The sequence below is a fragment of the Lissotriton helveticus genome, chromosome 2_1 (genome assembly GCF_964261635.1).
Source record: "Lissotriton helveticus chromosome 2_1, aLisHel1.1, whole genome shotgun sequence".
In the NCBI taxonomy this organism is placed as follows: Eukaryota; Metazoa; Chordata; class Amphibia; order Caudata; family Salamandridae; genus Lissotriton; species Lissotriton helveticus.
This window is the reverse complement of record NC_136059.1, coordinates 594,327,990-594,354,305: the sequence shown is the minus strand read 5'-3', so window position 1 is coordinate 594,354,305 and position 26,316 is coordinate 594,327,990. Positions and strand designations below refer to the sequence as shown.

Below are 26,316 nucleotides of genomic sequence, written 5' to 3'. Positions count from 1 at the left end.
CATGTGAAAAAGCATCACAGTGGTGGGATTACCAGAAATAGAGGAAGGGCCCAGTGTTGGGCTGTTCCTGAAAGTCTTTATTCTTAACACTCTACAGCCTCAAGGCATCTCAAAGTTCTTCTCTATAGAACAAGCTCGTAGAGGCCCCCATTCTACCACCGAGACCAGAGTCTCCCTGCCGCAATATAATAGTTCAGATTTTTAACCACAAAGATAGGGATGCCATCCTACAGGCAGCAAGGATGAAGGAACACCTCTAGTATGAAAGTTCAGAGATACAGTCATCTCTGGACTTTATGCTCACAGTGCAATATCAGAGGCGCAGTTTTGAGGGAGTAAAACACACCCTCTGAGAACAAGGTATCAAATATGTGATGATGTTCCCTTCAAAGCTTTGAGTGATTGCGGAAGACAAGGCATGGATTTTTCTAACTCCTAATGAAGCTTGGGTTGGGCCCATGGATGGTGGACAGTAGCAAGGAAACGCACTGTAAACAAGAATGGACCAACCGCACAGAATTGACGTGGAGGTGGACTTGATGGACTGGAACCAGCAAGTAACTTGCTGACATTCTTAGATGCCCCAGGCATCCTCCCTGCCTTGTGGTGGGGGAAAGGCATCTCTAACTCATTTATCAATACATTGACACCTTCACAGTTCATGAATCATGATAAGGTTATTTGGTAAGAGCAAACGCTCGGAGATACCCCTTCGGGGGTTGAGTCCTGCGCTATAGAAGCAAATAAATATATAAACTCTAAAATAGGGAGAGAGTAGGCTATATGAAAGAGGGCCGTGTGACGACGGTTCATAGGGCGTAGGGACATCTGCACTAATGAAACAGGCGTGGAGTACAGGCAGTGGCGGCGGGTGGATGGATCACCCTGTTCCCTGCTGTCCGACCTTGCACACAAGCGGAGCCCGATGGAAAGCATAGCCCTGCTCCAACATGGTACAAACTTCATTGCCTACACTGACTCAAGCGAGGGATATATGCATCCAAGAAAGGCGAGGTTCTAAAAGAAAGTTCTAAGTTACAAGAGCAACCAACTGTTTCTATTCTATAGTCTGAGTTGTAAGGAGTGATAGGCACCCTGACAGCCAGGGAGGTGAGTGGGGGAGTTTGGGTGTGTACTGTTAGTTACATTTCCATTAAACTGGCCCACTTGCACGCCGATCATGGGGCTCCACTCAACCTGTCTGCCAAGGGGCTATAGGCAGGGTATTGGACGAAGGTACACAAATAGATTCAATGTAGATATAAGACACAAAGTGGAAGGTAGATTGACAGTACTTTCATTGGATATACATTTTATTGGGCTGAAAGATAATAAGTGTAATAGTGACACAAAAGTTTTATTTAATTTTACATTTTAAGGACAGACGCCTTTAATACTACTAACTATTATCACACTCTGTATATATGACTGACTCACAAGGGATGGACCTTCTCATGAGAAAATCAACACCTTATATTCCTCATGAAAGCTGGACAGACCACAGGGGCATTATGTAGCCTAAATGGGAATGTGGGATGGCATCCAGCTTAATCTCTGTTCTGTAAATGTACCACCGAAAAAAAAATCTTAGTGATGGAGGCACTGAGAGCCTTGCTGGTTAGATTACCGGGGGGGGTGTTAGTCGTAGGGGGAAATTTGAATGCCACCTTGTGCTATGAACTAGATAAGCAGTCCCTGCATGAAGGAAGGCAGGATGACCCATCCCCCACCCCCCTTCGGGGGCTTTCTTGAAGCACTGGATTCTAGAGATGTTTGCAAACAATTAAAACTAGACGTGAACGCGTATTCTTTTTATTGTGGTGCACACTGCATGTTCTCACGTATTGACTATCTCCTCACCTATCAAACCACAGAAATGTATTCCCTCGATTCCCAAAATGCTAGCCTGTGTGATCTCGGACCACTCTCATCAATAGTGGCAATCAGGAGCCATAACGTGGCGGCTAGAGGGGGTTGGACCTTTGACACATGTTACCTTAAGCATTGAGACATAGGAAACAAGCTGAGAGAAGCAACTAAGTATATTTTGAAGAAAACATTGGCTCAGTGAAAACTTCAGCCACTGTCTGGGAAGCCTATTAGGCAACCCTGAGGGAACATGCCATGCCATTGCTCCCTGGGTCCAAAAAACGTAAGATGAAACAGACTGACAACCTAGAACAATACATCTTGGAACTAGAACTCTGTGAGGTGGTGACTGAGGACACTAAGGTGGGCCATCGAGTTTGACTTAAGCAGGCACAATTCCGAGACCCCTTGTAAAATAAAGCCAGGGCCACTGCCTTTGCTCCCCTGCATAGGCTATATAAGGTTGCAAAAAGGTGAGGTGCTTTTGGCATGGTTGAGTAAGAGAGGGAAAGAAATTGGGTGCAGATGGACCCTCAGGGTTGAGTTAGGGAGACTGGCAGATTTCAGCAAAGATATTCAAGATTCCACACCGCGTTATATAGCTCCTTGGTAGCAAAAACCCTAGGGGACGGGCAGATTTCAGTAGAGATTTGTGAGATTCTACACTGCGTTATGTAGCTCCTTTGGGGTCAAGACCCTTAAAGAGAGATTGGCGTTCCTCCACGACATTAAGATTCCGACCTCTCCAGGGAAAAGGCGCTGGAGTTATAGATAGATCGAACATATTAAATAAGTGGAGATAATTAAGACAATAAGAGATATGCAGTCCGAAAAGGCGACTGCCTCCTCATCAAACTATATAAAGGAATGGCCGCTATGTTAGCACCCTACATCCATATGATGTAAGAAGCAAAAGAGGACTGGATTTTGCTCAAAGACCAGCGTACTGCCACAATAATAGCAATACTGAAGGAGGGCAAGCCTCCAACTAAGTGCATGTCCATTAGGCTCATCATGCGGTATAATGTAGGGAGCAAAGTGCTGGCCAAAATTCCAGCCACCTGTCTGTCTCATGGTGGTGATCACAGATTTGGTACACCCAGATCAGTCAGGATTTATGCTCATAGGGGAACAAGACTGAACATCAGACTCCTGTTTGGCTGCATAGAAAGGGCCAATGGACTATCTCAACCCACAGTGCTTATGTCCTTGGATGCGGTCAAGGCATTTGACTCCCTGGAACAGTCCCATATTTGGGGGGGTGTTGGAGAGGGTGAAACTATTGTATCAGCTGCAGAGGGTCAGGGTGAGGGTTAATGAAATCTGGTCTAACTATTTCCTGTTTCACATAAGGACCTGACAGGCTGCCCACTCTTCCCCCATGCTCTTTGCCCCGGCACTGGAGCTCTTTGCCTGCTGGGTTGGGGAGGATCTACTGGTGCATTACATGGAAAGAAGTGGAATGAGCATATATTACTAAATGCAGATGATATCCTCCTGTACATGGCACAACCTGACAAAGCAAATCCTAGACTCCTGTGAGTATTTCAACTGTTTGACAATTACTGGGGCACAAAAAAATTTGGGAAAAATCCCTGTTGTGGTCGCTTACTGAATGGACGAATCACTCGGCACGAATCGTCTAGATGGTCACAGTTCAAGAGGGCTTTTGGTACCTTTGCATTTATATAATCAAGGACCCTGACCAGTTCCTGAAAGTGAGGCTTTATTCAATATTGGACCACTTCAAGGGGTATGTTAATCACTGGAGGGCACTCCCATGTCCCTGCTGGGGCATGCAGCTTTGTACAGTTTGAAAACTTTCCCAAAGTTTCTCGACATACTCTAAAACGCCCTGTTCAAGATCCCCATGGAGTTCTTTGGCAGGGTGGAGGCAGAGCTTAACCTCCTCCTGTGGAATGAGGGGTCCGCATAGATTGCCTTAGCCAAACTTAAGAGGAAAGTCTACGAGCGGGGGTACTGTGCTCTTAGGTATCCGTAAGTACTATTGCAGCTTACTGTAATCAATGAATGGGCTTTCACAGGAGGAGCCACTGCTGAGACCTGACAGCAGAGAAATTGTGGAGAGAGGATACCTGACAGTCTTGTATGATGTACTCTGTCGTGTGGACTTCCAAGGCACTCAGAGTAGTGGTTGACACCTGGATGCGACCACAAAATACCTAGAGTGGAACAGAAAATTAACAACAGGGGCTCAATTGTGGGACAGTGCAGCTTTCGCTGAAGTCAGGGGGCTCACAGGCTTCACTAGGTAGTACACAATTGGAATCAGTACCCTGGGGGATTTGTGAAGAGAGAGGTCATATTCCCATGTGCCGCACTCCACGTGGGCAAAGAGGCCTTTTGATACCTATACACTTGAAATGCACTGCATACACACATATGGGAACTTACTGGGATCGTTTACCCCCTCGCTAGTAGAAGACAGATTACTTAGCAAGCCTCTACTCAGGCAGGCTATTTCTCCTGCATATAAAGCAATCAGTGGCAATGCCAATAGGTCTGGCTTTAAAGGAATATGCATGGCAATATTTAACATTACAAGAAATAGTATAGAAATGGAAATGTATTTGTGTGGAAGCAAAGAACTGTAGCATACAATAGGTATAGGTTAAAAGGTCAGGTGACAGTTGCACTTTCAAGCCAGACTTTAATATCCACGCGGGTTAATGACTGCCCTCCTCCCATTTATTTATTTATTTATTTATTTTATTGAATTTGTATTGCGCACAGCTACCCGCAGTGGGTTTCCCGGCGCCAGGGACAGACTGAAGAAGGAGATCAAGCAGGTGCAAAAAAGAGATCACGAAAAGAAGGAAATCAAAACAGAAAAGTCTTCAACTTTTTACGAAAGGCCAGAAGATTAGTTTCTGTTTTTAACGCCAGAGGGAGAGCATTCCACATCTTTGGTCCAAGATATGCGAATGAACGGCCTCCCATTTTTGCTAGTCGGATTCTTGGAGTCAAAAAATTGCCATTATTAGATGACCTTAAAGAACGGCCAGGTAGATAAGGTTGTGCAAGGTTATGCAGGTAGGTAGGGGCAGAACCCTGACGGATCTTAAACAGAAGACACAGTGTTTTAAAAGTCACGCGATCTGAAATTCTCAGCCAGTGCAGATCACGCAAGGCTTGCATTGCGGACGTTCTCCGTGGAACATTACGCAAGAGGCGAGCAGCTGAATTCTGTACCACTTGTAGTTTATTAATTGTTGCTTTATCCGCTCCCAGATAAAGCACATTGCCATAGTCAATGCGAGACATCACAACGGCCTGGACGACAGTTCTTCGGGTGGACTCGGGCAGCATCCCTAAGATCTTCTGCAGCCATCGTAAGGTGTTAAAACAGACTGCAGCAACCTTGGTCACCTGCTGCCTCATCGAAAGTTTGTCGTCAATCAGGAATCCGAGGTTACAAACAACAGGCACAGGGGAAGGCAGAGGACCCATGTCACATGGCCAGTGTCTAGAGCCCCACAGATCTTTATGCTTGCCTAGTATAATAACCTCCGTCTTCTCGCCGTTAAGCTTCAGCAGATGATCTTGCATCCAAGCTGCGACACGAGATAGGCCAACTTTAAGGGCAGAGACTTCCTGAACCCTGCTGCTAGAGAGAGAGAACACAATCTGCGTATCGTCTGCATATGAATATATAGACAGACCGGCATCCTCTACGATGGAGGCAAGAGGTCTGATGTAAATATTAAACAACAATGGGCTTAATATAGACCCTTGAGGGACGCCGTAAGCTGAAGAATAAATAGCAGATTCAGCCTTGTTTGAGAAAACCTGAAAGGTGCGCTCATTAAGAAATGAGGCCACCCAGGCAAGCGCAGATCCATCAACACCAAGGGAGCGGAGGGACTCCAAAAGAGTGGAATGAGACACGGTATCGAATGCAGCGCTTAAATCAAGGAGAATAAGCGCAAAGGTCTCACCGCTATCGATACCGTGTCTGAGTCGCTCAGTCACCCCAAGGAGTGCGGATTCGGTGGAGTAATTAGCGCGAAAGCCTGATTGGGATGGATGGAGATATCCCACGTTTTCAACAAACTCATTGAGCTGAGTGTTAACATGACGTTCCAATATTTTGGAGCAGGCTGGCAGCAGGGATATAGGCCTAAAGTTGCCAAGGTTTGTAATGTCCGCACCAGATTTTTTGAGCAAAGGGACGACCATGGCATGTTTCCAATCCTGTGCCACCCGAGATTCAATAAGAGAGATGTTTAGTAGCCTCATTAAGAATCTTCGTGGTTCAAGGTCTAGTTGTTTTAGTATCTTCATAGGAACTGGGTCCCGAAGGGAACCTGACCTGATACTATTTAGACAAGACAGGAAGGAGGAGTCATCAAATGGTAACCAGTTATGGAGAGTGGGAGAGAAAAGAACACTGCAAGAGGAGCCAGGTTGAGGGGAATCAATTGGCAGTGAAAAGGAGGCCAAAGATTGATAAATACCCTCAACCTTGGATATAAAGAAGTCCGCAATGGCATTACATTGTGTGCCATTCAAAGCCGGCAAGGAGGGGATGGTATCTACTCCTGTGAGTTTCTTTACAGTGGCGAAAAGAGTCCGAGGACAATTTTGCGCTTGGGTGATGGTAGAAGCAATGTATGTGGCCTTGGCACGTTTGCAATTTGCATGGTAGACTTTCAGCTCGTCTTTGTAAGTCACCTTGCAAGGAGCGGAATATGAAATCCTCCACTTCCTCTCCAGGGCTTTGCATTTAGCACGTTGAGTTTTCAACTCGTCCGAGAACCAAGGTGCAGGGGGGCGCAGGGATCTATATTTGCTACTAGAGCGGGGGGCAAGAGCAGTCACTGCGTCTGTCAGCCAACAAGAACTGGGAGAGTTCAGGTCCTGCTCTGTCTTGATAGAAGCCGGAATTGACTCAGTCAAACGCTGATTAAAAGCAACCATGTCGAGCCTGTCCCATCGGTAGGACGATTTAGTTTCCTCCACGTGAACACTGGCCGAAAAAAGACCAGGTGGTAGCATAAAGTGTATCGCATAGTGATCAGACCAATGTAGCGGACGCGCTGGTTGAGTACAATCAAACGAAAGAGTAGAAATGATAGGGTCCAAGAGGTGGCCTGCGAGATTGATGGAGAGCGGTAATTTCTTCTGGTAGTTTCTCAATGCAAAACCCTCATGCTACCTCTAATTTACCGCTCAAAAGGTGTTGGGCCCTTCACACCATGTATTACCTTCAGGAGACTTTAAATAAAGATGAACAGTCAAAATACAATTATTATTGTAAGCCAAAAAAGAGAGTTGTTGAGTATTTTAAAGGGTTTTATTTTCTAGTCAAAAAGTTAATTTTTCTCTGACCCTTTATTCATTAGTAAAATATCAATCAGGTTACAGAATTTGGAAAACAGGAAAAATATCAATAATACAGAACACATTACAGTCTGCATATAAGCATTACATGTAGTTATGAAAAATGTGGCGTAAAAGTCTTAAAGAGTTTCTAAGAAAAATAGTCTTGCAAAGCTAATCAGTACTTAAATAGTTTGCAAAAATATGCTATTAAGAGAAATAAATGCATAAATCAAATAAATCTTTTCAGACCTAATTAATTAGTCAAAACATAAACTTAAAGTTTAGCATCTAATCCTATCCTGATCCACTGCACTCTCTGTCTGTCTGTGTCTAAAGAGGAAAGCAGCCCGCCCTTCACAGGCCTCAAAGGAATGTGGCATGAAGTGCCAAGATATGACGTGGAAGCAAGAAACCTCCCCCTGACACTCCTCGGACGCAAGCCCGCCCTTCAGCAATCTCCCGGGACGTTTCTCGTACCTAACCAATAGAAGCCAGCTGAGCTGAGAAAAAGAAGAAGTGCGGCAGCCCCCATCCAGAGAGGACAGTATTTATAGCCAAATTATTGGCAGAGTACACAAGATGTAGCATTTTTCAGTAAAACCTGTACGTGATTGGTCAGTGATGATGGCATGAGGTCACATTTCCCTGACTCATTCTAAAAACCTGACTTCACTAGTCTTAACAAAAGAAGCATACATGAATAACTACATTTATAAACATTTGCAACATTTACTAGGAAAAATGTTTCAATCTAATTCATCCTTACTTCCTTCTCAGCGCAGTAGATGGACACTTTTAACTAACTGGTACATTGGCAGAATGACAAGAATGTGCAGTTCAAGCTGTCCTTGACTTCTTCCGCAGTTTGAGTCAAGCTGCCACAGTCTGCGCATGCTCTCTTCACTTTCAAAGCAAGCCATTAGCCTTGCTGGTTTCACAGGCAGCCATTTAATTGTAGGCCCCAAAACATAAAACAAACACAAAGATAATATTAATTTTATGTAAATCAGCCCATTATGTTTCCCTCCCTCATACTAATACCCCTTATAAATGTTTACCTAGCCAAGCTATTAGTGAAAAGCAGCTTTTCTATTATTTATGACAACATGCAAAATAAATGTGAAAATAGCATTTTCATGCTTTTAGTGTAACATTTAAAAGCACACACAGTTAATATAGCGCACACTGTTAATACAGCACACACAACAACATGCTTTAATGTTTTAGATAGCTTTTCATGCAAACAAGCATTTAGTCCCTTGTGTCGTGTTTGGTGCATTATTAATTCACACACATTATAAAAAGAGGTGTTATTAACTGAAAATGTTTATCAAAATATGCAACAAGTCAAAGTCTATTAAGACAGGAATATTACATCTAGATTACATGGATGAGCTGGGAAGAGAGAAACACATTCAATGAATCTTCAAAGGTAAAAAGGCCACTTTTCTCTACACTGTAAAAACACATTTTAATGCAGCAAAAGCATTTTCAGGTCTCACTTTCATGTTTTTCATGTGCCATGGTTTTAACCTGCACCAAAATGTGCGTGGCAATTTAAATGCAGCCTGTCTGAAGCACAAAAAAATATAACAATGCATGACTGCAGATGAAATCTGCTCCATCAAATCCACCCTTCTGATGATTCAAATCATAATAAAATGATTTATAATTCATCACACGTATTTCATTTCACTAGTGACAATTATTATTATTATTTATTTATTTATTTATTTTTTTTAAATTGCAAAAGCTGGGCATATAAGAATGTTTCTTCTATTTCTAAGGCAAACACAAGTTTGGTCTGTAATCAGATCATATATAGCCAAGCTCAAATGTTTTAGTGCAGAGATCTGTAAGTAGCTTCTTGGAACAGTTAGTCTTCTTTAAAATAAGTAACTAAAATAATAAAAAAGGAATTCAACATGACAGTTTCAGCATTTCTTTGTTCATTTGTCATCAGCTTGTCATTAGTATCGCTCATACTTTCCATGCAAATTGGACTACTTAGGTGCTGTGAAACTCTGACAGAGCACCATCAATCCTTTGCACTTTTTTCAACCAAGGCCTTTCACTCTTATTTTCACTTTGATCAGATTCAGATGTTTCACCACAGCATCTCTCAGATCAAAGCCGTTGCACCATCCATTATGCAGATCTTGTGTAGCAGCTGCAATCTGGTGAGAAACTGCACACTGTACATCAACCAGACCTACACAGCAATGGCTAGTGTTCTCCTCAGTGTTTTCCACAAGTGCATTTGCATATGCATTTTCAAGCCACTTTAGTGTTGCTAAAACACAGTCTTTTGCCAAAGGTAACTCAGTGCTGCCATTGTGTTGCTTTATTATGCTTGACACTTCAGGCAGATAGCTACAATCCATTCCTTGTCCAATCTGTTGTTCTGCACTTATTATCTTTAAGCCCACATTATGATCTGATTTCAGAGAAACTGGCAATCTATACCTGGGCATCAGCCTTTGCAATAACACATTTGCCACTTTGCAGTTGTCATTTTTCTCAAAAACAGTTCTGATACAACCCTGTTGTTCTGCTTCAAAAACATTTTCTTGAGCCTCTTTTAATTCATCTGTGAAGATTCCATAGAATGTACATGCTAACCGAACACAAATTTGTGCAACTGAATTAGCATTTCTCTCTCCCATGACTACAGTGACTCCCAATTGAGCAGATATACTGCATGTTATGGTAAGGGCAATCAATTTCGAATTTTGGGCTGGGGTAATTACTAAAAGCCATGAAGCTTTGACAACATCATGTATAAGGAGCACAGCATGTGCTGCTTTTAATGTGTCACCTTTCAAACAAGGGCCATCTACAAAATGGACATTGTTGGGCTGACTCAGGTGTTCATCCTTAAAGTCTGAATTTGGCTTTATGCATATTTTCATGATATTTAGACACTCATATTCAGTTTCATCATAATCCAATTCATTTGCTGACATTTCTGTGAAGTTAGGGTCAAGGGTCATTGGGCAATACATCACAGACCCTTGAAAACATTCATCTTTTTGAATAAGCAATGAGAGAGCGCAGCCCTCCCTCTCACTGCAAATTAGTGTATTTTCTTTCAAATAAACTTTCATTCCTATTGCTGGGGCGCGCCATTTTTTCTCTTTCAACTCTAGGAATGCTTTTGTGCAGTTGTTGTCCAATGGAAGCGGATCAGACACACCTGAGTGTGTCAGCCTCAGTAAAGGCTTAGCCACTAGGGAAAGGTTTAGTAACCACTCTCTACAGCAGCTAACCATTCCCAAAAATTTCCTGACTTCTTTCTGAATTTGAGGTGAATTCATCTTGGAAATTATTTCCACCCTCTCTGGTGACACCTTTCTACCTCCCTTTCCAATTTTGTGTCCCAGACATTCATCTTCTTTTTGACAGTACTCCTGACTATTCTCATGCAATGGCACTGTGACATGAGCTTTGCAAAAATCAATAAAAATAAGCCATTCTTCAGCACATGGAATGTGAAAAAATATATTGGCTGGATTCGGTACCACAGGACAACATGGAAAAAATATGATTTTAATCTCCTGCACTATTCTGTTCTTTTTATTTATTTTCTGTGAACCTATGATCAGAAAGTTACACAAACTTCTAATCAATTACATCAAAAATCCTTTTATTGGTAAAATTCTCGCAACTGATTCTGTTCCTGAATACATGTCATCTGGTTCAAATTTTAAGAAGACATGTTCAGCACATTTTATTAACCTGGCATCCTTCTCTGTGAACTCTCTTATTTCTGTGTTTATTATTTTTTCCAAAGCAGAAGGTAATTTTTCAACTGTCTTTTCTGAAAATAATGCTACAGCTGTCTCTTGTTGGGCCATTTTAAAATGTACATCCTCATCAGGAATCTGAAAAATAGCATTATTTGGTGTACAGTAATCTGAGCTGCTTACTTTGCAAAATAATTGTTTTTCTGCTAGGCCTGAGTCACAGACAACAGTTTTGCAGTTTTCCTCAAATGGGCCTATTTTTGGTGCACATTTTTCTAAAACTGGGTTTGTAATTTCTTTCTTTAAAACTCCTGCAACTAAATCTGGACTTTCCACTGCCTTCTCAATGGACTTGGTAAATTCTGAATTGTGAGTGTTAAAACTCTCATTTGCAAACAGAGCAACCTGTTGGACTGGGTTCTTATTTTGTCTCTGGAAATAATTCACATTTGCTCTGGACACCTTATTTAAATTAATTTTAGTATTTTCCATATTTTGTGGGACCATTTGTGCTTGGAAAATTCCTGCCATAGGTACCTGTTTCTGAACTGACATTTGCATTTGCTTAACTGGCATATTTTGCATCTGCATTTCTCCATGTTTTTGTGCATCATGTTTAAATTCAATTTTCTTCTTCCAATGCTCAAATCTGTTATAAAGATGGCAAAAGGACACATCTTCCAGCAGTACAACATCCATTCCTGAATTTGCACTAACCAAAATACCTTTACTTCCATCCTGTGCTCTTTTAATCTGTACCCAATCAACATCCTTTACTAGCACTCTGCCCTTTAGGAAATATATCACTGCTATATTTTCCTCCATAACAACAAAAAATGATGGTGCATTCATGCAAACCCTTTTCACTGTCTCTTCACCTGGCCCTTGAACAACAACTTTAGATTCAAACCACAATTTAGTCAGCATGGCAATATAAAAGAACATTTCCAAATTAATGCACAACTCTTTCAATATTTCATCAAATCCATCAACTTGTGGGTACCACAGCACAATCCTGTCTCTCAATTGTGGGATTATGTTCAGAAATGCTGCAAGTTCACTTTTATTCTGTGGCATATGAACATGCACTTCTCCCACCATTTTTCTCAATGAGTAAGCAAAAGCTTCTCCCTCATTCTGCTTATTATTTTTCTCAATTATATCTGGTGGCTTCTTTTCCTTATCCATTTTCCTTGCTAGATCTGGTGGTTTCTTTTTCTTCTCATGTTTTCTTGCCCACTTGTCTCCTAATTTTTCAAGCTCATTGCATTTAAAACCATATTTTATTTCTGCAATGTGCAAATGCATTCCTGAAGAACACATTTTCTCATTTGCTTCATCATCCATGTGTACCCTGACACTTTTCTGAAATGGAAAACTTCCTGAAACATCAGTTTCATATTTATGAGCCAAATCTGTCAGTCCATTATGTGTAGTTAATGCACATGCAGCTGTTTCCATACTCAGGGAAATTAATTCTTTTTCCTGACACTGGTTCACATTTTCATTATTTAAACAGCAGGGACAGTTAATTTCTTCATGTTCAAATGTTGAATTTAAAACACTAAGCTGTCTCTCTTTTCCAGGGCCTGTGTTAATATGTTCTCCCATGTTTTCTATCTTTTTAATCACTGCTGCTTCCTCAAAGCAGGTTTGAAAAATCCCATTTTCAATTACATTTATTTTATCCTGGGATGCAGATGTTGTAAATACCATTTTTCCCTCACCTTTCAGTGCTTGGGGTAATTTCTGTTCAATAATCTGTGTATTCTGAGTTTCTGAAATAAACCCTGCCATAATCACTGATTCTGCAGCTCTTTGAACCTTTTCAGTAGGGACCATATTAATTGGGACAGTCATAATTTTTCTAGGCATTATCTGTGCATCTGCAGTTTGTAATTCTTGAACTGAATCAGGCACATTTGAAGGAGTAACACCTGGAGGTATCACTGTCAGTGCTGAATCAACAGGTAATGGGTCAATACAAAATGTCTGCACAGTTCTCTCAGTCTGTATTTCTCTCTGTTCAACAGAAGCAGTAGCCCCTGTAGTATTTACTGGTTCATTATTTTCAGTATTTTTCATGGGAACCACATAAAGTGGAAGACACTCAGTTAACAATTCATCCATTATTTCATCCCCTGAATCATTATTTATTTGAAGCTCTTTGTCAGCATTAATTCCCTTCTCCTGTATATGGTGCTTTACCTTTTTATCCTCACTTGCTTTCTCTCTTGCTGTCTTTTCCCACAGGCTTAAGGCCTCAAATTGTGCAGCTTTAGATGGTGTCTTTATTTCACATAAGACTTCCCTTAATTTGTCAATTATTTGCAATTCAAAAGTACCATCTTTTGGAAACCTCAAAGCACCCTCTTTTTCAGTAATCTTGCACCATTGGTGAACCCACATACATGTGTTTTGTCCCAAACTGGTAGACATAAAATGCACAGGTGTTCCTTCAAGAGCATCACCAATAAAAAACGAATTTTTCACTTTACCTCCTAACAGCTTCTTTAAACCTTCAAACAGTTTCATTTTTGCAATAGTTCAATGCAATTTCGTTTTTCTCCAAAGCTGTCAGTCTCAATTTTAGTCAGTTTTACTCCTACCACTGACCCTCCACAAAATCTTACTGAAATATTTCTCTTAATCAATAACTCTGTTAGTAACAACATAAATACATTCGCTACTCTGTCTGTTGTGCTAAATAAAGGATAGATTTATATTCACTGCGAGTAACACATTCCGCTTACCCTTCACAAATTAAGACTTTCCGTTTACTCTTCAAACACTACAGGTAAATCCCTTCCGCTTACCTTTCACTCAAGCTCAGAAGAACCTGCTACTCCTTTGGACTTATCCTTCAGGATATATCTTAGTCCAAAGTTTCACCAGCGAACCCTTTTGCTGTCAATCAAGCTCAGAAGAACCTGCTACTCCTTTGGACTTATCCTTCAGGATATATCTTAGTCCAAAGTTTCCCCAGCGAACCCTTTTGCTATCAATCAAGCTCAGAAGAATCTGCTACTCCTTTAGTGTGACCCTTTCTAGGTGATATCAGACCAAAGTTTCACCAGCGAACTCTTTGCTATCAATCACTCACACAGAAAATAGTCCCTAATTTAACACTGCCAGCCCTACCTAGCTTCTCAGTGCTATTCCAACAGACGAGTAACCTCAGTGCAGTGTGGCTTCCATTTACCACCCGCTATTCCTTCCCGGGATTCCACAGGTGTGCATACCTGCGTGTTCCAGACAACAAAGAACAAGACACTAACTTAACATGAAGAGTTAAAACATGTAATCAATAACCAAAAAAATATGTCCTATGAAATTACCAATATAATCAATAACACCATCAATTCAAAATGAGCAAAATGTCACCAACAGTAAAAAAATCCTTACTATTTTCAACACTTCAAAAATACATGCTAGCATATTAACAACATTTCACAACCCTATTGATACTCACACCACTTCTTGCATCACCTGCCAGTACTGCTTTGCCAGTCTTCAGGTTCTGAGCATTGGAGTCAGGAATCAGGATTTGGACATTTATCTAACTTGGGCAATTATTTTATTTCCCTCTTAAGGTCAATGATCCATTAGTTGAGTAGTTGATGGTGAAATCAATAATTACTAATCACCAAACTAATCAATAATGACCATCCTCTGCTTACCAAAAACTGATGGAGAGCGGTAATTTCTTCTGGTAGTTTCTCAATGCAAAACCCTCATGCTACCTCTAATTTACCGCTCAAAAGGTGTTGGGCCCTTCACACCATGTATTACCTTCAGGAGACTTTAAATAAAGATGAACAGTCAAAATACAATTATTATTGTAAGCCAAAAAAGAGAGTTGTTGAGTATTTTAAAGGGTTTTATTTTCTAGTCAAAAAGTTAATTTTTCTCTGACCCTTTATTCATTAGTAAAATATCAATCAGGTTACAGAATTTGGAAAACAGGAAAAATATCAATAATACAGAACACATTACAGTCTGCATATAAGCATTACATGTAGTTATGAAAAATGTGGCGCAAAAGTCTTAAAGAGTTTCTAAGAAAAATAGTCTTGCAAAGCTAATCAGTACTTAAATAGTTTGCAAAAATATGCTAGTAAGAGAAATAAATGCATAAATCAAATAAATCTTTTCAGACCTAATTAATTAGTCAAAACATAAACTTAAAGTTTAGCATCTAATCCTATCCTGATCCACTGCACTCTCTGTCTGTCTGTGTCTAAAGAGGAAAGCAGCCCGCCCTTCACAGGCCTCAAAGGAATGTGGCATGAAGTGCCAAGATATGACGTGGAAGCAAGAAACCTCCCCCTGACACTCCTCGGACGCAAGCCCGCCCTTCAGCAATCTCCCGGGACGTTTCTCGTACCTAACCCATAGAAGCCAGCTGAGCTGAGAAAAAGAAGAAGTGCGGCAGCCCCCATCCAGAGAGGACAGTATTTATAGCCAAATTATTGGCAGAGTACAAAAGATGTAGCATTTTTCAGTAAAACCTGTACGTGATTGGTCAGTGATGATGGCATGAGGTCACATTTCCCTGACTCATTCTAAAAACCTGACTTCACTAGTCTTAACAAAAGAAGCATACATGAATAACTACATTTATAAACATTTGCAAGATTTACTAGGAAAAATGTTTCAATCTAATTCATCCTTCCTTCCTTCTCAGCGCAGTAGATGGACACTTTTAACTAACTGGTACATTGGCAGAATGACAAGAATGTGCAGTTCAAGCTGTCCTTGACTTCTTCCGCAGTTTGAGTCAAGCTGCCACAGTCTGCGCATGCTCTCTTCACTTTCAAAGCAAGCCATTAGCCTTGCTGGTTTCACAGGCAGCCATTTAATTGTAGGCCCCAAAAATAAAACAAACACAAAGATAATATTAATTTTATGTAAATCAGCCCATTATGTTTCCCTCCCTCATACTAATACCCCTTATAAACGTTTACCTAGCCAAGCTATTAGTGAAAAGCAGCTTTTCTATTATTTATGACAACATGCAAAATAAATGTGAAAATAGCATTTTCATGCTTTTAGTGTAACATTTAAAAGCACACACAGTTAATATAGCGCACACTGTTAATACAGCACACACAACAACATGCTTTAATGTTTTAGATAGCTTTTCATGCAAACAAGCATTTAGTCCCTTGTGTCGTGTTTGGTGCATTATTAATTCACACACATTATAAAAAGAGGTGTTATTAACTGAAAATGTTTATCAAAATATGCAACAAGTCAAAGTCTATTAAGACAGGAATATTACATCTAGATTACATGGATGAGCTGGGAAGAGAGAAACACATTCAATGAATCTTCAAAGGTAAAAAGGCCACTTTTCTCTACACTGTAAAAACACATTTTAATGCAGCAAAAGCATTTTCAGGTCTCACTTTCATGTTTTTCATGTGCCATGGTTTTAACCTGCACCAAAATGTGCGTGGCAATTTAAATGCAGCCTGTCTGAAGCACAAAAAAAATAACAATGCATGACTGCAGATGAAATCTGCTCCATCAAGATGGGTAGCCCCTGAATTACAAAGTTTGAGATTAAAGACCTCAAGGTCAGATAAAGATTTATTCAGGGGGTTATTAACATCTTCTAAGTGGATGTTTAAATCACCAAGAATAGTGAAATTGTTCGATTTCAATAGTGTTGCAGAAAGGCAATCAACAAGTGAGGGAATCCACGAAGCTGCGTTCCCGGGCGGCCGATAAATTAGCAGACCGGAGAGCGTCAGTTGGGAGTTAATCATTAGTTTAAATAATGCTGCCTCACTACCTGGAAGATGTAAATGTTCCAGTTTGCATTGATAAATAGATTTAAAGATGATTGCGATTCCTCCACCACTTTTACCGGAAGGTCTGTCCTGATGCAACGCAACATAGTTGGGAGGGATGGCTGCAGCAATATCCGGACCCGAGCTAGCATGTAGCCAGGTCTCGGTCAGGAACACTGCATCAGGAGATTCATCACTTATGAAATCATAGATGTTTAATTTGTTCTTGGGAAGCGATCTACAGTTTAAGCTCCAAAAATGTAGAGGAGAAAAAGATGAGGTACGGCCCTTGGTAGGCTTCCTTTTCCCCCGGTAATGCTTTTTGTTTGATTGCGTCTTAGAGAGCTGCATTTTTTCCTGTGGAAAAACCGCAACCAGCACATGTAAAGTAATGAGAGGGCAGAATGCATAAGGTGCAAGTAGTGGGGGTGGGGGATCGCAGTGAATGTAATGCCATGGAGGTATAAAGTATGCGGTCAACCCGAGTTAACATACCTGAGGACATGTTAGCAGAGGGCAGCCCGTCCTGTAGCCCGTCCTCAGCGCGGACGGGCGCAGACGGGCTGAACTCAGGCGTAACTCCGGCGGAAGTCCGGCGATCCCGCTGCGCGATGACGCTGCGCGTCAGCATGGCTCGCTTAAATGTGCGTCCAGCCTCCGAGACTAGACCGCGCAGAACGCCTGGCGTCGTCAGCCCCACCTAAGATGGCCACTAATCCGAGACGTGGGCAGGGACCCGCAAAGCGCGGTGCTTGGTATCCAAATTATATGCAGTGAGCGGGGCAGAATGCAGTAAGTTGTAGGCCAATTTTAACGGTTTTAAAAACAGGGTAAAAAGAAATAAAACCAAAATTGCAATTAGGCAGACAAAACGGGAATTTTAAAAAAGCTGCTAAAATGCAGCACAATCCAAACGAGGTCTTCTTAGTGTAGCGCCAGCTTGTTAGTGCGCCCGTCGAAGGTTTGCCTCGCTTAAATGCGCGTCCAGCCTCCGAGACTAGACCGCGCAGAACGCCTGGCGTCGTCAGCCCCACCTAAGATGGCCACTAATCCGAGACGTGGGCAGGGACCCGCAAAGCGCGGTGCTTGGTATCCAAATTATATGCAGTGAGCGGGGCAGAATGCAGTAAGTTGTAGGCCAATTTTAACGGTTTTAAAAACAGGGTAAAAAGTAATTAAATCAAAATTGCAATTAGGCAGACAAAACGGGAATTTTGAAAAAGCTGCTAAAATGCAGCACAATCCAAACGAGGTCTTCTTAGTGTAGCGCCAGCTTGTTAGTCTATCTGCTACCAGAGAAAAACACCATTAGTTATCTAGGGCACGTTAATATCATTACAGGGGTGAACGTAGAAGCTCAGACAGCTAGATTAATAAAGAAAATGATCACAGCTGTGTGGAGGGCAAGCACTTCTTTTGTAGAAGCACACCATATCTGCCCAATCAAAACATGTACTCCTGGCTCCCAACATGGGACTGTGCCAAAGCTCCTCGCTAGTGATGCTCACGTAACTGTCTGGTAAAAGCTGTGCTGTCAAGCCAGGCCATAAATATCCATAACTCCCCAGACCTACTGAGATGACTGAGAAAATCACTGAAAGACGATCAATGCAAACTTTGACAAAGATTGAAGGGAAGCACTTTGATCGCTGAGAGTGGTAGTGATCCGAGTGGGGTTTAGGCTTGTGTGACTCCACATACTTCAGAGATCCTACTAGACAAGAGTCATGCTATTTAAAATGGGGTGAATGAGGTTGGGCATATGCCGAAGGGGCCCTTTTTAGGTCTCGGGACCTATAAGCTGCGAAGCAGCTTCCGGTCCGGAGATTTAATGTCAGTTAGTAGGGCAGTTTAGACCCGCCTCTCAGCTCCGTTCGCTTCCATTGGCTGGCTTCCTAAACAGAGGCCAGCCATTGGAAGAGAAGTGAGTCACTCCAAACAAGCCCAGTCTTTTTCGGATTTGGGGGCGTAAGTTTTGCTGTTCTTTAGCTCGTGACGTCGTCCGTCACTCAGGACAGCAAAACACGCCCCCAAATCCAAATTTCAGAAGCTTTGAGGCAGCCATTGTTGCCCAGCCGGCGCCGAGTAAGGTGATGCTGCCGCTTTCCACCCACACTAGAGCCACTTCCTCTGCTCTGACGCGGACACGGGCAGTCAGGTAAGTTTTTTGTTTTTTTTAATGTATTTTTTAACCCCCGCGCCAGTCCCGTCCCCCCCCCCGCGTGTCCCGTCCCCCTGCGCGACTCTTGTTTAAATACTTTTTAGGTCATTTCCCTTATCGCCGCCGGCCCGCGATCAGGAAGTCAGGCAGGCCGGGCAGGACAACCAGAACCGGAAGTAGGAGGGCAGGAGCCTACCCCGCCTCCCACCGAAGACTCGCGGCCGGTTTAAGCACCGGAGCAAGCAGGAGCCTACCCTGCGCCCGGTGCCCTCGTCTGGAGAGGGAAAGGGAGCGTGTTGGTTCCCCCGAGGAAGAGAGCCCCGCCCGCCGCCATTGCCAGCACCCGGTCCCAGGAGCAGGACCGGGGGAGGAGGAGGACGCCGCCTGCACCGAGGAGCCTCCCCCTGAGAGTCCGGTGAGTGTGCACGGGCAGGGGGAGGCTCAGGCTGCATTCTGTTCGAGCCCAGAGGCTCTTGGGGGCCATAGCTGCTTCGAGTCCCCAGGAGGGGGGCTCCATCGAAGAGGCAGCATTTGGTTGTTGAAGGAGCCCAGAGAGGCTCAGGGGCCCAATTGTCATTTCGAGTCCCCCGGGAGGGACTCCAACACTAGTGACGGGCCCGGAGAGGCTCATCTCCGGGGTGTCTGCGGGACCCTGAGCGGATCTGTCTCCTCTGGCACCTCTAGCGCTATATGAGGCGAGGCGGCACCCAGCTTTCGCTAATACTGCTCTCTTCTCTGCCCAGCAGTCCTTCTATCTGCCCCTACTTATCGTTTTCCTCATTCTCTCCTTAGCTACCTCTTTTCTTCATTCCCCCATGTTTCATCTTCTGCCCGCTTCTTGCATTTCCTCCCTCTATCTCTTTTTGTTCCGTTCCTACTTGTCCCCCTCTTCCTTCCCTCTCCCCTTCTTTCTCTCCCTTCCTTCTACATTAGTGTATTTCCCTTCCTTCCCCTCTCCCTCTGAATACTCCTGTTCTTTGTTATCTTCACCAGACACAGCTGAGACACAAGCGGTCCTGTGTCTTGCTGGATTCAGCCATTCATCCTTCTGAGGCCAATAGAATCAGCATACTGGGCTGGCTGATAGAGTGGCACATTGCCAGCCCACCCACCATTCCTTGTTACGTAATTATTTTGTAGACTACTTTCTTGAATCGTAATCTACTTGTATCGGGGATGGAGTTACCATTCCGTTTGTTAGCCCCGGTGTGGATTAGGACCAATGAAATTTTTCTGACGCCACAGCACGTGGTACGCCTTGTTTATGTAGTAATTGGTGTATTAAAAAAAATGTTTTATCCATGGATTTGACTCCCCTTTTTGTCAGACTCGTTTACTGGAACATTCTAGACCGCTAACTGATAAACTTTGAGCTCCGTGACAGATTGGAGTCTCGGAAGTGAGGGAGACGGGCATGTCCTCTCAGTTGTGGTCCCTCCCTTGCTAGGTCCTCTCCACGCCTCTAGTCCTTACACCCAGTCTACGTCACTTCCGCCGTAAACAGACTTGGCTCTGCGTGGAACAAGGAAGAGAAAGAAGGTTGTTGTACAACAGTCTGGCTGTGTAACGGTGGCTTACCTGAGTAGCAGGTACTGTGCGAATGTGAGCGATGCGCCTAGTCTATGACCCCGCTTGGTGTGATTTTTTTATTTCTCTCCAAATTCAAGATCATTGGGCATGTCTGAGACGGTAGTATAATGCCCCTCTGGGCTAGCGGGGGAATACTGCTTTGCCTTTTCAAAAGGACGGATCACGGGTTGCCCCTTATGCTTGCCTTTGCTACTCTTCAGGACATGCTACTGTTAAGAGAATATATCACTAAGCTTGGTGCAATGGAGGGAGGCAGGCTTCCAGCAGCTAGAACCCAGAGGTGATAAGCTCCGATGGAATTTCAAAGGAGAATGTGAACGGAGAAAACCTTGCAGCATGATTTAATGTGATTATGAGTCGGAGTAAAACAGTATTTTTCTGAAGGAGCTGATTAGTACAAAGTATTTAATGCTCCTCAGCCCTGTCAACCTCTGCCTAAAATGAACTTCTTGGCGGTCACGCTAAGCCAACGCCGGCGACTCCGCAACCAAAGTAAATATTCATAGGATAACGGAAAATATGGCACTAATCAGGTACCCCTAGGGATATTCTATTTGTGCTCGCTGGGCTACTTCCAGGAGTCGCAGCCCTCTCTTGTCAGTTGTCGCTCCGTTGAGAACTTAATTTTATCACTTGTGTGCCTTCAGCAAACCGTTTCATTTTTTTGCACATTCCTTATTATATCATATCGTACTCTTTCTTTTCGAGGGGTACCTTCTGAGAAAACACCTCTGGTTTTCTAGGGATTTCCTAGCTGTGTGGGCTGTGAGAGCTGTGTGGGCTGTGAGAGCTGTGTGGGCTGTGAGAGCTGTGTGGGCTGTGAGAGCTGTGTGGGCTGTGAGAGCTGTGTGGGCTGTGAGAGCTGTGTGGGCTGTGTGGGCTGTGCGAAATGTGTGGGCTGTGAGAGCTGTGTGGGCTGTGAGAGCTGTGTGGGCTGTGAGAGCTGTGTGGGCTGTGAGAGCTGTGTGGGCTGTGAGAGCTGTGTGGGCTGTGAGAGCTGTGTGGGCTGTGAGAGCTGTGTGGGCTGTGAGAGCTGTGTGGGCTGTGTGGGCTGTGAGAGCTGTGTGGGCTGTGAGAGCTGTGTGGGCTGTGAGAGCTGTGTGGGCTGTGAGAGCTGTGTGGGCTGTGAGAGCTGTGTGGACTGTGAGAGCTGTGTGGGCTGTGAGGGCTGTGAGAGCTGTGAGAGCTGTGTGGGCTGTGAGAGCTGTGTGGGCTGTGAGAGCTGTGTGGGCTGTGAGAGCTGTGTGGGCTGTGAGAGCTGTGTGGGCTGTGAGAGCTGTGTGGGCTGTGAGAGCTGTGTGGGCTGTGAGAGCTGTGTGGGCTGTGAGAGCTGTGTGGGCTGTGAGAGCTGTGTGGGCTGTGAGCTGTGTGGGCTGTGAGAGCTGTGTGGGCTGTGAGAGCTGTGTGGGCTGTGAGAGCTGTGAGAGCTGTGAGAGCTGTGTGGGCTGTGTGGGCTGTGTGGGCTGTGTGAGCTGTGTGGGCTGTGTGAGCTGTGTGGGCTGTGAGAGCTGTGTGGGCTGTGAGGGCTGTGAGAGCTGTGTGGGCTGTGAGAGCTGTGTGGGCTGTGAGAGCTGTGTGGGCTGTGAGAGCTGTGTGGGCTGTTGGCTGTGAGAGCTGTGGGCTGTGAACTGTGTGGGTGTGTGTGTGTGTAGTCTGTGTGTGGGTGTAGTCTGTGTGTGTGTGTGTGTAGTCTGTGTGTGGGTGGCTTTGTGTGTGTGGCTCTGTGTGGGCGTAAATGCTATAGGTCATGCATTTGCGAGCTATTAAGCTATTGCCATTGTAAATGAAAATGCCATTTATTTAACGATTAAACTATTGGCAATGTAAATGACAATGCCATTTATTTATGATTAAAAAAAAAAGTCATGGGCAATGCCAATAGCTCTACATTTAATAATGCCGAGACCATTGCATTGTAAATGCTTGTTTTCACCTGCTGTGCAAGTGGCCTGCTCTGCAAACCTTTTAGGCAGGAGTTTGGGTGTGCCTGAACACCTGGAGCCTCCCTGTTAACATTTGGGGGAGGTTACATGTCGCCCTTGGCTTGATAATAGCAAAAAGAAACCTTGCAGGCCAGTGGGAGAGAGGGGGGGGGGGGCTCTATGTGCTCCGGAATTGAATACGTGGTAAAAAAGGCATGGACATGTGCATGTAGGCTTAAATGCAACTCTGTGAAAGTAGGGGATGCCCTAAAATATGGTCCAAAATATGGGAGTGCTGGTGAGCCTACAGAGAACTGTCAGATATGCAGTGGAACTAAACGGATAATCCTGGAGATGAAGACTGCACCGGTAATTCCTCAGGGCAATGTCGAATTGTTCCTTGTGGCAAGGGGGGAGGGGTTGCAGCAGAAAAGGGAATGGTCTGAATGTTGTTCTAAAGCAACGTGGTTATTGTATTACTGAAAAAAAGAAAATTTAAATAATATTAAAACAAATTCAATTGATGTATATTTGTCTCTGCCACTCAGTACACTGCTCTGTGATGTTGATCTGGTGGACCCAGATTGTTCTTTTCTTAACTGCTTGTCCACAGCATAGGAAATGTGCATCAGGATTTTGATAGAAAGCTGATTCCACACCACCTTGTTAAAATTGGCTGATGCTCCCTTCTTTGGAGTTTCGATGATGGTGCCTTGGTTCCAGTCATCTGGTATTTTATTTCCCTCCCAAATCATTGTAAACAGTGGTTGGAGGATCTTGGCTGATGATTCAGGGTCTACATTGACTATTTTTGCATTCAGGTTGTCTTGGCCAGGGGCTAATGTTTGCTATTGCCTTACATCAGCAATGGCGGACTGACTTAAGAACGAGAGGTGCCCCTTCTCGAGTTAAATGCCTCAGACATCTGGGAAAAGACACACTGCAGGTTGTGTCTAAAAAGGTTTCTGTCTGATAAGTTGACTTTAAAGTCAAGGCTATTGGATCAACTTGAGTTTGGGAAGAAGTTTGCTCCTTGCATCCCTGCCTCTGTACAGGCAAGAACGCAACAGGGTTATTTGAAAGAGTTGCTCAGACTCTCCTCGATGCACGAAATAATTTTTTCACGTTCCCTGAATGAAGAAGGGTAGCGACCTCTGTAATTAGCCTTAAGTAGCACCTCCTGCCCCGCCCTTTTCCCACAAACAAGACAGATTTGCTAACATGAGTTTTTCTCTGAAGTGGATTTAAAAGGTCTATAGATAATAATTAAAATGTGCATAGCCAAAGGCCACTCATCACATTGGAAATTCTGCAGAAAAAGGGCAAATAATACAAAAGTAGGTTTATGAGACTTAATTAACCTGCTTTGGTAGTCTAGAGTTTCTTCAAATGAATACAGAAAGAAAAACAAAAATAAACTGGACCGACCCATACGAATCTGGCTTTGTATTCCACTATTCCTTGAGCAGCATCAACAGAAGGGTTCTCCATTCGCACATCTACAGATATGCTGAATGTGTGTATCCATGCATTCAAGCCAGTGCTTATGGTGTTGGAAACAGTCATTACCGGTTTCTAGTTTTGTTGGACAAGGTCAGTAAAAGCCTCCACTGCTTCCTTTCCGTGTCTTTGTGATATCTTATTGATATCATTTCTGCTGGGGCTTCTGGGTATTGGAGCTGTTGGTCGACTGCTGTCTGTTCCTGGTCATGGATCTCTTCCACTGATGCTTCCGGTGCTGATCTCTGGTTCCTGAGCCCAGACTGTGGCAGCGATCCTCCTCCCAGCCCTAGCCAGGAAGTGGAACCGTCCTGCCAGGCTTGAAGAACCATCGGCCTATGCTGGGCTCTTAAACCTGAATGTGGCAGATTACAGACTGGAGATGAAGGCCTAAAAGAGGGGCATGATCCTTGTTTTGTTCCAGCCAATGGGACTTGAATAGTTGGATTGACTTGCAGTATTTTAGTAGGTTCCCTCTGTGGTTATTGAAGTGGAAGTGGTTCCAACATTCAGAAGTGCTTGCCAGAATCACCTTCATGCGGCACCTCGAGGTTTGCAGGAATGTTAGGTCATGAATGTAGAGCGCAGCGTTTTGATGCTTTGCTCATTCGCATCTCTCCACAGCAAGCACTTTGTGTGCTGTGGGTGCAGGCGGGTTTATTTGGATGCCGTGTAATATTCAGGGGCCTGTGGTTACAAAATGAAAGCAGCTACACTATACCCTACTTAAATTGTGACATGACCACTGGATTTAATAATCTTTACTTGATAAAGAACAAGATTTAGGTTAAGAAAGACAGCAAGTCCGCTTTGCTTCACCCTGGCAGAGGGGGCCTCTTTTCCTGAGCAACCAATCCGTGGTCCTGTAGCTGCGGCCAAAGTCACCTGGAAGGTTAATCTGGGCCGAACCCTTCTGAATCCTTTCAGAATGTTCCAGAACTTACTAAGAACGTATTAATATTTCCTGTTACTGCATCTGTTTAAAATCCTTCAGATTTGGAGAAACAAGACCTACAGGCTGGCTGTCAACAGCAGGTGGTAATGGCCTCTTTCACAGGTGTGGCCCTCGATGGAGTTGAGTGCGCATCCACCAAACACCGTGCAACACACAAAGTCCACAGCCTCTCAGTGATCTACAAAACATGTTCAGACAGGACATTAGGGGATTACAACATTCCCATGAAGTGTCCAGCTTCAACCTCTTATAGGTGATATACTTTGTAAACAAGCCATTCAGTACCCAATTCCAGTGGCTCAAAATCATTTAGGTCATGACTCAAGTTTCAAGTTTATTTATTTTATGATTTGGAACTCGAATGAGATCCACATAAAAGTTGAAAACAGTTAAATACATTTACATACAATCATTAATCCAATACATAATAGCAATATACATGACTCAAGATCAATCAGCCTTGGTAATCTCATGATCTTTTAAAAAAAATGTTATTGTCTTTTTTGCTAATTGCCAGTGTTAATATTTTATTAGATAAATGTTGTCACTCACGAACTTTGGAGGAGATTTCAATAGGCATTGAATTATGTATGTCCTATCCCAGTTTCTGTTGCTGTTTACTTTAAACGGAGACAACAAAATAAGGTGGTGATGACATGTACGAAGAGGCCTTAGAGCAGTACATTTGGTGCTGTTACCAGTCGCCTAATTAAAAGTATCGATTACCTGACTATGAATGTAAGTTTGAGGCGAGCCTGCAGCCCACACATTTGCTCATTTATTTCCATAAAATAATGATTCCCCTCCAAAAACATAATAATGATTATTTCATTAAAGTGTGTCGAGAAGCTCTTCTAATTCTATTTTGTTCTGTGTAATTTAGCTAATAATTGTACGTCTTTGACAAGCAGACAGGTGAATCGCATCCACTCTGCAGCATCAGGAATATAAACAGCCCAACGGTGCACCCTCTGTCCAGGGTTGCAGTCACAGGGCAACCACAAGGCATTGAGGAATCCCACCCCCAACAGATGTAAGTCTCTAGGAATTACATATACAGTATCTTTCATCAGAGCCTCAAACCCTGTAAACACAGCGGTTGAAGCCAAACATGATATGTTGAGGATATTAGACACTGACTTCTCGACAATGGCACACTGTGCTTTTGGCTTCACATTTAACCCGAGTTTGCATCACTTGCCTTCTTTTTGTGCTTCGGTTCCTGGATTGAATTACTTAAGAGAGTGTGTGCTCCCGAATGATGATAGGAAAGGTTTTATTTCTTTTTTATAGAATTCAAATTGTGCCATTTTGTCCAGGCCACTTTGTTGGCACTAATGGCAGAATTCGTTGAAATACCAAAGGTGGAAGCAAATGTCTTGGAACAGGAACATCCCAGATTACTGGTGTACTCGTGCCACGCCTCTGT

The 26,316-nt window shown here is 43.4% G+C and overlaps 1 protein-coding gene across 1 annotated transcript in view; it reads left to right on the top strand.

The window, feature by feature from the left end:
- Positions 1-26,316, top strand: part of MCCC2 (methylcrotonyl-CoA carboxylase subunit 2) — a 260,423-nt gene that overhangs the window by 229,547 nt on the left and 4,560 nt on the right. The window lies entirely within an intron of this gene.